This window comes from Ischnura elegans, chromosome 8, assembly GCF_921293095.1.
Source record: "Ischnura elegans chromosome 8, ioIscEleg1.1, whole genome shotgun sequence".
Taxonomy (NCBI): Eukaryota; Metazoa; Arthropoda; class Insecta; order Odonata; family Coenagrionidae; genus Ischnura; species Ischnura elegans.
Genome location: NC_060253.1, coordinates 6929252 through 6943734, shown reverse-complemented (window position 1 = coordinate 6943734; position 14483 = coordinate 6929252). Strand labels below are relative to the sequence as shown.

General features: G+C 38.6%; 1 long non-coding RNA gene and 1 other non-coding gene across 2 annotated transcripts; both read left to right on the top strand.

Moving 5' to 3' along the window:
- The first annotated feature begins 101 nt into the window (after positions 1–101).
- Positions 102–1805, top strand: LOC124163673. The gene is made up of 7 exons (XR_006865820.1): positions 102–212; positions 466–591; positions 755–813; positions 979–1021; positions 1195–1258; positions 1426–1499; positions 1685–1805. It is a non-coding gene; the product is annotated as an uncharacterized LOC124163673 (long non-coding RNA).
- On the top strand, positions 1550–1617 carry LOC124164612. The gene has a single exon (XR_006866082.1). It is a non-coding gene; the product is annotated as a small nucleolar RNA SNORD31 (small nucleolar RNA).
- Positions 1806–14483: the final 12678 nt, after the last annotated feature.

Genomic DNA, 14483 nt, shown 5'->3' with positions numbered 1-14483 from the left:
CTTGCAATTTTTCCCCAAACTGGGATAAAATTCCTATATAAACCGGAAACAGAAAATTTCTGCCATCTATTTGGTGAATCGCGAAGTAGGTAAGGTTATAAATATCCCCGCGCCCATATTTTTTTCTCAATGAACATGGCGTCAACGGTGAAGGAAGGTGTCTTTAGTGGCAGTAGGTGCGGATTAGCCGGATTAGTGTTGAGAATATCTCTGTAAGTATGTATGTTGTTTCGATGTGGTGGTTAATGTTTGCAAAAGCTAACGGGATCGGTTAGCACACATTGGTAGCATACTAGTTCTCGAATTTGGCGACACGTGTTTAGTCTTTCCATGATTATAGTTTGACAAGCATATGTATGAATTGATTGGTGATTCTTAAATCTGAATGAGAAAGACTATTAGATTGAATTAGTTACTGGTATAAAGTTGTTTTTTAGCATTTAGTTATTTAAATTATCTTTGCAGGGGGTCCACACTTGTTAGTTACATGTACCTCACGTGACTGGTTGGCGAGCACGTGTCTCGCCTAGATGGGATTTTGTCAATCTGTGGGTACAAACCATGCTGTGGATAATGCAAAGTTGATTCCAGGTGAGATATTGCACGTTTTAAACACGTGGATAAATTGAAGTGATGATACTATTTTCCTCCGTATGAATGCATCATGATTATAAACTTGCCCTCTCTGAATGACTATTGAGAAAGGGTTAATTTCGTCTTGCAGTACCTACCTGACTGTACTTTTGTCTTACAGCGTAGGAAGAGTTGCTGCCCACCTACGCCTCTGACACCTGGCTGTGCTCTCCGTGAGAGGTAAGTGTTCTGTCACTGCACTAGTTGCAATTTTGTATGTGATTATAACCTACCGCCCCAGGCATAATTATTTTGAGTGAGTGGACTGAAATGATAAATCGCCATCGTGTTCAAATTCCTCGTGCTTTTCACTTTCATTAATATTCACTTTCTTTTCTTTTGTAGGGGCTGCATGGTGGCGTTGGGTCGATCGTTGGTGGTCCCGTAGGTGAGATATATATGTTATAATATATGTAACTTTTCCATGTGATGAATTATTAGTTATCCCTGTCTTACGATAAGACGTGGTGAAAAGTCTACTCTGAAAAATGTTAAACACTTGTCGGTCTTGTATAAAATTGTCCAATCTTATGATGGTGCTAATGAGAGTCGTTGTTTCAGGTGGATCGTAGAATCTTAATTTAGTATTCGGCGTGCAGCATAACGTCGCGGACGAGGACTCGAGGTGAGTTCTATTTAGTTTTTGTTTGAATGCGCTAGATCATGATGATAAACGTCTCGTTCGTATGAGATTTGCAGTGATTATAAAACTTGCCCTCTCTGATTAAACTGTACTTAGTGACGTGTTGCATTTTGCTTGCCTTGTTAGTAATTCGCCTTTTTCCTTTATAGGGGAGGTTGGGTCCAACTGAAGTTGGAGTGAAAGTATTCTGTAGCGAGATTTCTTGTGACGGAATTTCAACATGGTAAGGGCGAACCTACAAATTTTCTTAACGTTATTATTACCAGTGAATTGTTGTTAAATGATTATATTATACCGCCCCAGTCTGAATTAGTCTGAGTGAATGGTTTTTATGATGACACAATGTTTGCATCATTTTCGCTATTAATAAGGTTTTTGTGTTGATATCGTTTTGTATCTAACTTGCAGTGATAGTCCGGTTCTGTTTTGCTGTCCATGGTGCAACTTTGGTCAGATTAGCTGTGAGGTAAGAACATGTATATTATGAAGTAAAGATGTACTATATTAACAATAAAGTTGTTCCAAAGTACTTAGTTTTTGTGATTATGTTGGAGTACTTCCCTTCTGCTGCTCGGGCACCGTTCCAGTAAAACTAGTTTCCCGGGTTTATTTTTGGTATACTAGTTGTGATGGGGAATAATTGTGATGAGAGACAAGTACTAATTAACAATGTGCTTTGTGTAGTTGGGGGTAGGAGTGTAGCTTATAAATTTAATGGCACTTTCGATTTGTGCTTAATACAAGGTAGCAAATGGGCTTAGTACAATGTTGACAGCTACAAATTTTGTCTTTTGTACACTAGGAGCCTATCTTGTTACAGATTCATTGGCTAGTGGCTTACTGATTACTGTAAGTCGAACCTGGTGAGTTTAAGGGAACTTGTGACAGTTGGAGGATAGTAGTTAATGCCAGGGTGGTTCAAGTGCAAGGTCTGTTTAGATAGAGGTTGTAACCTCTTTTTTTCCTACTGCTGTCTCTTACTGATTAGAGGTAATTAGGTAATTTTTGCTTTTCTGGGTCACATTCCAGTGTAGCAAGTTAAAAGAAATGCCTGGTGGTTAAAGGTATCAGCACCTCACAAAATGTTCCTACTTGTTGGTTGGACCTTGGCAGTTCAACTCTTATTTATTGGAGAAATGTGAATCTATAAGTACGTGGTAAGATATTGTGTTGCTGAGTTAGTGGTTCATTTCATTGTATTCTTGCAGAATAATTTATTACATAACTAATCCTATTATGGTGGGGATCGACTACATGGTGTTTAAAGCAGGTATTGTCAAGGTGAAAGGATAGATAGACTGGTTTAGGGATGCTATGGCGACCTGAGGCGAGGGAAAATGAGATAGGTAAGCAAAGTTAGTTCACGCATCCTTGTAATCTCAAAATCTAAAATTGATACATTTAAGTAGGTAGTACCCAATTCCTTGGTGAGTTACTAAGTGCTGCAGGCCAGGGCTACTACTGCTGGGGTTAAAATTGTCACTAAGTTCTTACTAAAAGTGATCCTTGGCTATTATTCCTAACTCGGTACATGTAAAAACAGCGTAATGGATGGAGATTCTGTAATCTGTTGGGAAGTACTACTTGCACTCAATATTATTTCAATGAAGTATTGAAATAATTTTGTATTTTTGAAGAGAATAGCCCTCACTGGACTGATGATAGAACAGAGTCTTAAGAGCCTCTGTGATCATTCTTTCTGTGCTTCACACCATAATTTGTAGAGCAATGGTAATGTACCTTCAGCTCTTAAGGAATTGATCCTATACTAATGAGGTAGGGTGGATGGAGGGAAGGCTTTACCAGCTGATGTTCCTGTGATAGTCTTTGGCAAACAGATTTTGGCTGTAAGATGTTGAAACTGGTAGTTTGAATTGAAATAAGCCTGTGGTAAATTGGTTTTAGATGCTGATTTCATTTTTTTATGGTTAGGTACGAGTGCTCATCAAGCCATTTTCATGCAGATTTAGTTAGTGACTTGACTCATGCTGACCGCGAAATATTGAATTAAAAAGTCGGACTACTTAACTACATAGAATTCAGAAAGCTTCTTGCTGTAAGTACATTGTAGCAATCAAGATTGTACTTCCTCCCCTGTGTATATTGTTGATCTTTGCAATTTAGCCACCTGATATAATAAATCTACAAAAGGATTTCCATGCGTAAAATATTTCTTAACCTTACTATGCTGTAGGTCAGCTTGTTTATCCCAGTATTGGCATCAATCTAATTTGTTGGTCACTTGTTCAAGCTGTACAATGCCCCTTGTTTGTGAACTCCATGGAAAAGAAAGGGAATTATTCTTAAGTAGGAGCAGGGACTGCTCACAATAACTTTGAATGTTAATCAGTTTCCATCCAAGTCTGGAGGATTTATGATCATGAGGACCTTATCATGATATCTCTTATGTAGCCAAATTTAATATTTGAAGTGGGGGGAAAACAAGGTTGTGAAGATAATTCCATGTAATACAGAGAATTTAATTTGGCATATAATACTAGGAAATACTGCGAATAAAATACCTCTGTAAATATTGGTCTATACTGTTAGCTAAAGTAATTATGACTCCTTCCCTTGTAAGTTTCTTGATCAGCCATTGCCTGGGTATGGGTGCTGGGTGGACATTCTTGACACACATGAGCTGTACTACATTTTATTCCTTCCGTAATCCTTGCTAATAATAGCAGTTAATGATACCCCCTATGAAAAAATTGTATAAACCTGTTTCAAAATTATATACAATCTTATACATTGCCATGGCAATTGTATAAAATTTTGAAACTGGTTTATACAATTTTTTCATAGGGTACAGCATTCATGTGACAGCTACAGTTTGTTTAACCTTCTTTTTTTGAGGAGTTAAAATGTAATGGTCTCGCTAGATAAGCAATAGAAATCACTGAGCAGTCTAGATAATATGAAATTGAGTGCAGTGGAATGTGGAAGCCTTAAAGAGGAGAGCAAAGGATATGAACATAGACCTAGTGGAAAATATCATACAGTAAAATATGTTATAAAACAGCATACCGTGGAGGGATGGTAAGAGGAGGTTAAAACAGGAATAGTTAGTGAGAAGTTCATGGGCATAACACTCACCAGAGAGTGGATGTTCATTTGCTGCACCACAACAAGTCAATTTAAAAAAAAGTCCCTTTCATGTTGCCATCAAAGTTTTTAATCATCTGCCCTCTGCCATTAAATATACTACTTCGAGAGAATCCTTGAAAAGATGGCTTAAAGACTCTGCTAAAGAAAGCCTAGTACAATGTTCAAGACTTTCTAGCCGTAGAAAGAATTGCCACATTATTATTTTCTATTCACTAGCCGTGGGAATGGGTAGCGAGTGGATACCTGAAATGTCTGCGCTCTTTCATAATCTTACCCACATGGTATCCTTACCGCATTGTTCCCAACATCTGGAACTCACTCCTACACCCCTATGAAATGGAATGCAGCAACTGAATTCAGGGAGGAGTTCCTTTCAAAAGAACTGCAAAGTCAAAAAGGAATGTTTGTCTTAAAGGATGGCAGGGACATCAAACATAGAAAAAATTGAAGATTGCGAGAGAGAGAAAATTCCTTGACTCATGAAATCAATCCTGGTATTTTGCTCCATTTCTTGTGCATGCTGTAGCATCACGTGAAACAATCCAACAACTCTATTATGTTTTTTGAAATATTGTTCACCAAGGTTGATGAAGATTTCCATCTGATAGGAAATAAATTTGTCAGTCAGTGCTTTTCAACATTTTGTACAAATACAGTACATTCCGGTTAATTGGAACATATCGGGATGTGCGCGCTTTGCCCTAATTGGGCGTACTCTCTCGTATATGGGCATAAAAAACTTTGAAATGGTATAAAGAAGACTAACGAATGTTTATAATGCAAACTAAGTTTATTAAACTATTAATTTGATTAATAAATCAGCGAGTTTAGTTAATTTACTATCATTTTTAAGACTTATATCAAATTTAGTTGAAAATATTTTTCTCAGCCTCTGGCGATGCTAAATGAATGTCTTTTACTAAGTCCAATTATAGAAAAAAATCAGTTATTTAGTTAAGAAAATGCGATTCCTAAATATTTCGTACAGTTATAAAAATGCAGAGTACTTGCTATTCAAATCGTATATCCTCCTCTGAGGAATTTGTCTAATGCTCTCATTGTCATTGGGCACTTTACTGCCCTCTCGTCATACAAAAAAAGTCAACATAGAAATCCAATGACGTCATTGGGTTACCTTCATCGCCTTTTGCAAGAAGAAGAGTCATAACCCCTCAATGAACCTTGCATCCTGAGATGTCACACTGCTATGCTCGGGTATGATTTCATCACTATCCTAACCTTGTTGCGTTTAAAATGTTGTTTCAGCATTATCAACTTCATTGTTTTCATTAGTCCAAATTGCAGTCCATAGTTTTGAACTCTCACGGCTTGATATTTGGTATTGCTTAGAGTTGATTTCGCTATCAGATTCTGGTTTTGTGGAAAACTGTGTAGGCATGTTTGAAACGGCAATGAAAAACGCAATTTGGAATTGTTTGACAGGTGACATCTGGCCAGCATTCAGCCAGATACATAATTGCTTGCAAAATGTTCACCTTTGAGCTTGATTCGTTGGCGGTGGATGACTATGTCAGAAATCGTCAATAGATTCTAGAACACCTATTATCTACTAATTTCCTACAGTTGAGTGTGTTCAAATTTTTAATAATCCCCTTATCCATAGGTCACACCAAGGATGTTATGTTTGGAGGCAGAAATTCCAACTGATTATTTTTAACTCACTTCAGCAATTAGCATGTGCCGTAAAAGTATCAAGTACAAGAAGAACTTATATTGATTTTCGTGCTACTTCGTTGTCCCAAATGGTCTTTTATTGCATAGAGAGGCTCATAGTCATTCATGCATCACTATTGGCGTGGTACTCCACTGGTAAACTGCTTATTCTTAACCCTTTGAGGCGTCGCGGCTTAGCAATTTTCCCAATAACTTCAAGAGTTTTTTAAATCAGTTTTTAAAATATTTGAACAATACAAAATATTGATGCAATTCATCGCTTTTTTGGAGCCTGTTAGTCCTACCTAACTAACAAAGAGAGCCATTTGGTGTTGCTTGGCTCCGTATCATCGGCGTTGTAAATGTCGTCAGCACAAAAATTCTTGTGTACCCAGGGCAATTCGTTCAATTTCCACTCCTCTGCACTCACATCATCAGCATTTTTGTTCTCCATGAGCTCTCTTGAATTTTATTTCATTTCTGGTCTTCCATCAAGACAGCCTTTCTGTTATCTGTTGCCTTAAAATGGTTATGACCAAGTTTCAAAGCTAGTTCCTCTGACTTCTTGTTTAACATTGGACCGCTGACGCAAAGATGTTGCCAGTGCTTAGAAAAATTTTCCACTCTAGAATAGCACATACACTTTGATTGGCTAGTCAACAATTTCTTTGCCAAAATAGTAAAAAATAGATTGCCGCATTTATGCTACATGTCCACTAATGCTATTCTCTCCTCCCTCTTCATCGCTAACCTCACTACCCATAGGCTCACAGCAGATTTAAAACTTATTTATAAGTTTCTCAATTCCATCATCGACTGCCCTGCATCGCTTTTATTAATTTTAAAGTTCCACCCCACCCTTATCCCCTAATCCGCATGCCCATTCCCAAACTTTCATTTACTAAACGTTCGTTTTTCTACCGCATTACTTCTGTGTTGAACTCACTCCCTCCACACATCGACCCCTTTGCACTTCCATTAAAATCCTTCATTAGCCTTTCCCTATCCTATCTATCACTGAAGTAAGCTGTACCTGCAGATTCTTGTTGTCCTTTTTTTGTAATACAATTATTTTTTTGTACTTGTTTAATGCCTCTTCGTCCTCTAATTTATGTATTGTTACGTGGCCACCATAAAATGGCAACTGTATGCAGTCTGTGGTTCCCTTTCTTTAAAATAAAAAAATAAAATAATGCCAGATTAATGATAGTATTTATTTGCCTGGAGATGGTGGTGCGTACATATTTCATGATACACGGCACGTCAATGTGTAGTTAGAGAAAATAAAAAAATACCCTCACAGAACATATTTACATTGTCAAATATTCATCAATAGAATAAAATAAAGATACCATAAAAAACTCCTTTGCCTTAAATTTAAAACTAGACATTTTTTCCGCACTCTTAAGGCCTGGTTACACAGTATAACATTAAAACGTACAAGTTAATGTATGTTTGTGTGAATGGTTTTGGTGGTCCGGAACGGAACATGTATGAATGCATGAATCAAATTAGAACAGGCTCTATTTTCCGTTCACACATTCACAGAAGTTGGGTGGTTACACAGTGCATTTTCGTGTTCATTCACGCGTTCATGCATTTAGACATTAACCCGTGCGTGTTAATGTATCGTGTAACCTGGCCTTTACTGTTTCTAGGTACCTTATTGTTATGAAGAAGGATTCCCATGTTATGGGGGAAAAGCTGGTTTTACTGGTTCTGATGAAGTTCACATGTAGATTGCCGCAGTTGCTGGTATAGTAGTTGTGGATGCTATCATTGGTAGCATACAAACCAATATTCAGCACAAATGATAGCACTCAACATGTAGACACACGGAATTAGGAGAATAGAGAGTTTCTTGAAAAGAGGGTGAGCTGGAGCCCTAAGGGGTGAACTACACATCAGTCTCACTATTTTCTTTTGTATTTTTAAAACAACATGAGCTCAGGGTAAAGGGCCCTGGGATGCTAAAATGATGCTGGGTAAATGACGAAAAAAAATGGGCAAGGGCCCTGATGAAAAAAGGATGCTAAAAATGACATGGGAATAGAACTCATCATAATAGATTGAAATTAGCACTTAGGTAATTATTAACTGTTAACCTAATTGAGCGAACCAAAAAGCACATTGAACAGAGTTTCTTACGTAGGCTAGAAATGTGGCTATCCCATGGGGTTAGTCCACTATCTAGGGTAACATCTAGGAAGGAGGCATTGTCATTCCTTGGAATTATATCTTGCCATCAAAAGACTGAAATATCTGATAATGGCTTATTTTTGTTTGTTAACTGGATTAAATTTGTTTTTTTCCTATTAATAATAAAAAAGAATTATTATTACACCACTCTTGCAAGAGGAGGACAATACTGCTAACCCTAAATACCAGGCTATCGACTCAAGGGCGTACCTAGGATCAAAACTGGGGGGGGGGGGGGGGGGAAGGGCAAGCCATGGTTGTTCAAGTTGTTGGTAAAACTTTGATTTGAAAAAATATTATTTTCCATAAAGGCATTTGCGATTTTTGCTTCTAGGGGTGGCAGCTGCCCCTCGCTGGGTATGCCCATGTATCGACTGAAGAGGCTGACACCAAGACATTTGTGTCATCAGCATATAATATGGAGAGTGTATTCAGTACAGAGTTCAGCAGCTTAGGAAGGTCATTTATATACAAGAGGAAAAGCACTGGCTCTACCACAGATCCCTGAGGAACACCACAGGAAATTGATTTTGTGGGTGATATACAAGTTATTCCCTCTTTACTAGTGCATACACTCTGCTATCTGTTGTTCAGAAATGATTTAATCCAATTATATGGAGTACCTCTTATGCCAAGTTGCTGAAGTTTCGACAGTAATATGTGGTGATTGACTCAATCAAAGGCCTTGGAGAAATAAAATTTAAAAAACAGAGATTCTAGTTTACTGTTTAAGTCAGACAATATTTTGTTGACACTATGGTAGGTAGAAGTAGTGGTGGACATAGATTTTCTAAATCCATGGTGGGAGGTGGAGTACAGGTTGTGATAGTCCAGGTATGTTATCAATTGATCATAAAAACTTTCAAAAATTTACCAAATTGATTCGGTATAGATTTTGGTCTGTATGAGCTCTTGTGCTGTTTACTGCCTTTACCTTTATAGAGGGGGATGACTTCGGTACTTTAAAGGAGAGATTGAAACTGGCCAAGCGTTAAGGACTCATTGACTAAGAATAAAATAGGGGAGACAATAATGACATCAAATGCTTTTTTAATGATAATGAGAGGAATACCATCCAGACCAGTGGTGTATTAATTTGCCATTTTGTGAAAGATATTAGTTAATTAACTGTCAGAGCATGGGTGTAGAAATAGAGAATTACATTGGCAAGATGACTGTCTATGAATGTTTTGTCGAGTCGCATCGAATGACTGATGTGACGTGAAAAAGTCATTTAAAGCCATGGCAATTTTAGAACTACCCTCTAGTATGTTACCTTGGGAATCTATTAATTTGAGATTAGTGGTTCGTGATTTTGGAAATTTTGACTCCATGATAATTGTCCAGATTTCTTTTGATCTGTTTCCAGCATTACATATTCAGTGATTGCTAAAAAAAATCAGCATTTTGAAGAAGGTGTTTATATATTTTTTTCAATGACTTGCATTCGACAATTTCAATGGGGTCCGAACAGTTTTTGTAATAGCGGGAAATGTGCATCATAATGCACATAGAACTTCAGGATTTGTTACTTCAAGAATGCCATTTCCCCATCACTACCGCTGCTCCATCATACATTTGGGCTATTTCTTGCTACAGACCATGTTAGAGTGATAACCTCAACTGTAGCAGGAACAAGACAGTGAGTGCTGATTTTACAGGACCCTTTGAACCTTACCTTAAATTTTGCCTCTCAAACGAACCTAAAAACTATTGACAACTGTCCATGTTGGATACATGAGTACGTACTGTGGTCCATTAAGAGAGTCACTAGCCTTGAACTTCATACCTTTCATTCTGGGCACCACGGATTTCTCTCTTCACTGCATTACTTCCTTTCTTGAAAATAGAACCCACGTACATAGTGTGTTACATGCATCACTCTACAGCTGGGATGGTGCAAACCATCTCAAGCTCACGGAGAGTAGAAGCAGATGTCCCGCAAGAGGCAATTCTTGGCAGTCGCGTAGCTATAGAGGGTGAGGTCCAGACCTGGCCCCCCACTCAAGCTACGTTTCTCCTTTTTATTAATGATTTTCCTTGACAGTTTACCAGGAGTCATTCAGTTATGCACGCAGATATGATACAGCTAATCTGTTAACTGCCAGCAATACTTCAGACCTAACAAAATGTCACAAAACTGCAACTCAAGAGATGTTTGTACATTGTCACCTGATCAATATCACATTGAATGAAGCCAAAACTTACAGTCGCTTTCATATTAAGAACCCTCACCAAGCATAGGATTTACCCTCTTATCCTCTGCTAACCTTTTCTCAATCAATAAATGTCTTGGCGCTCACTTCTTAGATAATTTGGACTGGTTGTCACATGTTTCTGAGCTGAGTGAAAAGCTTTATGTGATAAGAAATCACACCCTAGAATTCTCCATCCACACACTCAAAACTGCACTATGCCAAAGTACACTCTCATATGTCTCAAGTCATTTTTTTTTTAGGAAATACCTCTCCCAGAAATTTCATTGCATAATAAGGCACTGAACCAGGGGTGCAGCTAGGAATTAAGGCTAGGGGGAGTTTTAGGCGCAACTAGACCTGAGGTGTGCGGTATACCTACCAGGACAAGTGGGGGTGCGGGGATCCTCCCCCAGAAAATTTGTAAGATAAATGGTTCAAAATTGTGAGTTTTATGGCTTTCTGAGGGATATTTTATTAATCTTTACGCTCTTCTATAAGTGCATTAATCCAATTAAGTAAAATGGACTAAACTTAAAAGTTTCTCTCATCTCTGGGGGGTTTTTTATCCCCCAAAACCCCCACCCCCCTTGCTATGCCAGTGCACTGAACTGCCTTTCTGTAAAGCTGTACTCATTGATAGTGTGCAGAAATTTCATGTAAATTATTATGGTCCAAACTGATATCTATTCTTACCTCTCCAAATGATGCCGACAATATCCAGGACTTTACATGGCCATGTGTAATTTCATGCCATTTCTGATTTGACTAAATTCCCCAAATTGAAAAAACCCCATTTCGTCCGACTACTTCTTCTTCCCTTACCTAACAGCTATCAGTTCCAGCAAAACAAAGCATTTAATATGCTATTACCAGCGAGCTAGGTCTATTTGTCATTACACTAACCTTGAAAATGTAGAGTTACCTTACCTCATTTATACAGGAGGTTAGACGATTCAGGGGTTGACCTTCCGAGATTTATAATTCCCTTCCTTTCACCTAATCATCGTGTACAAAATGGCTAATGTAACAAATCTTGAATGATGCACTAATTGTAAGACTTATTTCACTACAAGTAGTCTCGAGGTTGATAATTCTATCCAGGGGCGGATCCAGGATTTCTTTCTGGGGGGGGGGGGGGGGCACAACCAAGGCCGTATTCAGGATTTTGTTCTGGGGGGGTACAAGGATATCTCGTAATACAAAACAAACGCAATGATAATGGGACCGTATTAAAAATCTTGCATATTTTTGAGGGTCTGGGGGGGCTCACATAAGCCCCCGTGACCCCCCCCCCCCTGGATCCGCCTATGGATCTATCATCGTGAAGGGATGCACATGAGACTTAAACACACAAGTAGCAATAGATTGAGACTGATGGTGACCTTGCACACTCACAACATGTGTTCTTGCCTTTGGAGAACCCATCTGATGCATGCTTCCGTAGCCATTCATTTGGCACGGGTTCCTTGCACATCAAGTCTGAGGGTATAAAACAATGGCTGTGGGAGAATAGGCAGATTGGTGGATTTTACGCTCTTGTCAGGGTATAGGTGAAGCATTCTAGCCTCAGCTTCTGTTGGTTTCCTATTGATTGTCATCAAAGTCTCAAGTGTGAGCTCAGCTAATGAACGGAAAGTATTATTAACACTTAGAGTGCTGGCGACGCAAATGTGCGTCGCCAGGGGACTTGCGGTTTTTGCGAGCGACGCACATATGCGTTGCTGGAATTATTACTTTGTTGCGTGGAAAGTAACACTCTGTAGCGTTGCTAGCAGTGAGCATTGGCTCATGATCGTATACATTGTTCACGCAAAGCATTATTTAGCCGTCTATAGCGCTCGCTGTCGTGAAACTAGTAAAAGACGTCGATGTGTCCCGAGAACACGTGTGTGTCGTTCGTGAGCCTATTGCGTGCATGTGAACATGGAGAATCCTGGCTGTTCAAGACACCTTCAGGATGAAGAAATTATTGATTTACTACAGAATATTAGTCCTGATGAAGACACAGACTATTCTGAAGATGATGAAACGTATATTCCTCTGCCACCAAATGAGCAAGGTGAGTGTTTTTGCCATTCTGCGTCCTTTCAGCTACATTTTCTGTGTGTTTTTCTTATTCCTATTCTATACTTTTTCATTTCAAATTATCTTATATTTCTCAATTATAAAATTCTTTCTTTCTTTTCTAAAGTTAGTTGTCATTTATCGCATGTTAATTTGGAATATATTTGAATCCATTTCATTAGAGAGTACTTCCGAAGCAGATAGTGCTGAAGACGAAGACGTCGATGATGCAACTGCGGAGAGTGTCCCCGATGCATTCCAAGAGGCTCCTCGCAAGAAACGCCCACGCTTACGAGTGGATAACCATAGCAACATTGGTTGGACAGAGAATGATTGCACACCTACTCTTCCGGTATTTCATGGAGATACTAGGGTGGTGGATGGGGTTGGCCTGGATGAATCGTGCGAGGTAATTGACTTTTTCTTTCACTTTTTTGACGCCGATATTATGCGCACGATGAAAGAGCAAACCAATCTTTACGCCCGGCAAAATATTCGAAGCAAACGAAGTGAAAATAGACTTTCACCTAACAGTAGACTTCATAAGTGGAAAGCCGTAACTCTGAACGATATAAAAAAAATTTTTAGGCATCATTCTTCACATGTCAATTAGTGATAGGCCATCTTTATCGGATCACTGGTGCAGTGACCCTGTTGTATCCTGTAATTTTTGCCCAAATGTCCTAAGCCGGGACAGATTTTTACTTATTTTATCAAATTTACACATGGCTGATAATAGCAGATTGAAAAGGAAAGGAGAGCCAGGTTTTGATTCCCTGTATAAAGTTAGGCCATTGATTCTGTCACTCGTACAAAAGTTCAAATCAACATACAACGTTGGTGAAAACATTACAATTCACGAAGGCATGTGTCCTTTCAGGGGTCGTGTAAATTTTCGTGTATACATGCCCGACAAGCCCAATAAGTATGGAATGAAAATCTTTATGCTTTCTGAAGCTACATCTGGATATGTTTGGAATTTTGAGGTTTACCAAGGAGAAGGAATTGATAATTCAGTGCCAGCTCTGGTAAAGAGATTGCTTGATTCCCTTGTGAATACAGGCCGCACACTTTTCACGGACAGATATTACACTTCACCTGATTTGGCCATGGAACTTGAGAAGTTGAATACAGGTCTAGTTGGTACTGTCAATAAAACAAGACGGGGCATCCCAGGAGTTCTCTATGAACCCAAATCGCTGAAAAGAAATGAGCAAGTTTTCCGACGGAAAGGAAATGTTCTACTGACACGCTGGAAAGATAAAAGAGATGTCTGGATGGTATCTACGAGGCACAGAGCAGGAATGTCTACTTATACTGACAAAAGAGGAAGAGAAAAAACCAAACCATTATGTGTGATAGATTATAATAAACATAAATACGGAGTTGCCCTAAGTGACCAGAGGATGTCCTATGCTAGTTTTAGTCACCGAAGTTTCAAATGGTGGCGAAAGCTGGCATTCCACCTAATCCTAATGGGAACATGCAATGCTTGCGTTCTATATAATAAAATCAAGAAACAGAGGCTTGCTGTAACATCCTTCATACAACAAGTGTGTACAGAGTTGGTGCTGATAGAAGATCACCCTACGAAACGGAATACTTCTCAATTAGCAAGATTATCTGAAAAACATTTTATTGAAAAGATTCCTTTACCAGAAGGAAAAAAAAGTGCTAGACGAAGATGTGTCGTTTGTTCAGAGAAAGGTACGCGAAAAGACGAAACAGCCAGAAGGAAAGATACCAGCTGGTATTGTAAAGACTGTGATAAGGGATTCTGCCCGGGCGAATGTTTCAAGCTGTATCACAGCAAGAAAGTGTATGACAAATGATTACTGAATATTGAATGTAATTTTTCATAAGCAGATGCTACACTTTTTATGATCCACAGAACAAAAGCTATTGTACATGTTGCTATAATTGATGACTTATTTTGTATAAAAATTGTAAGTTTAAATCAATAA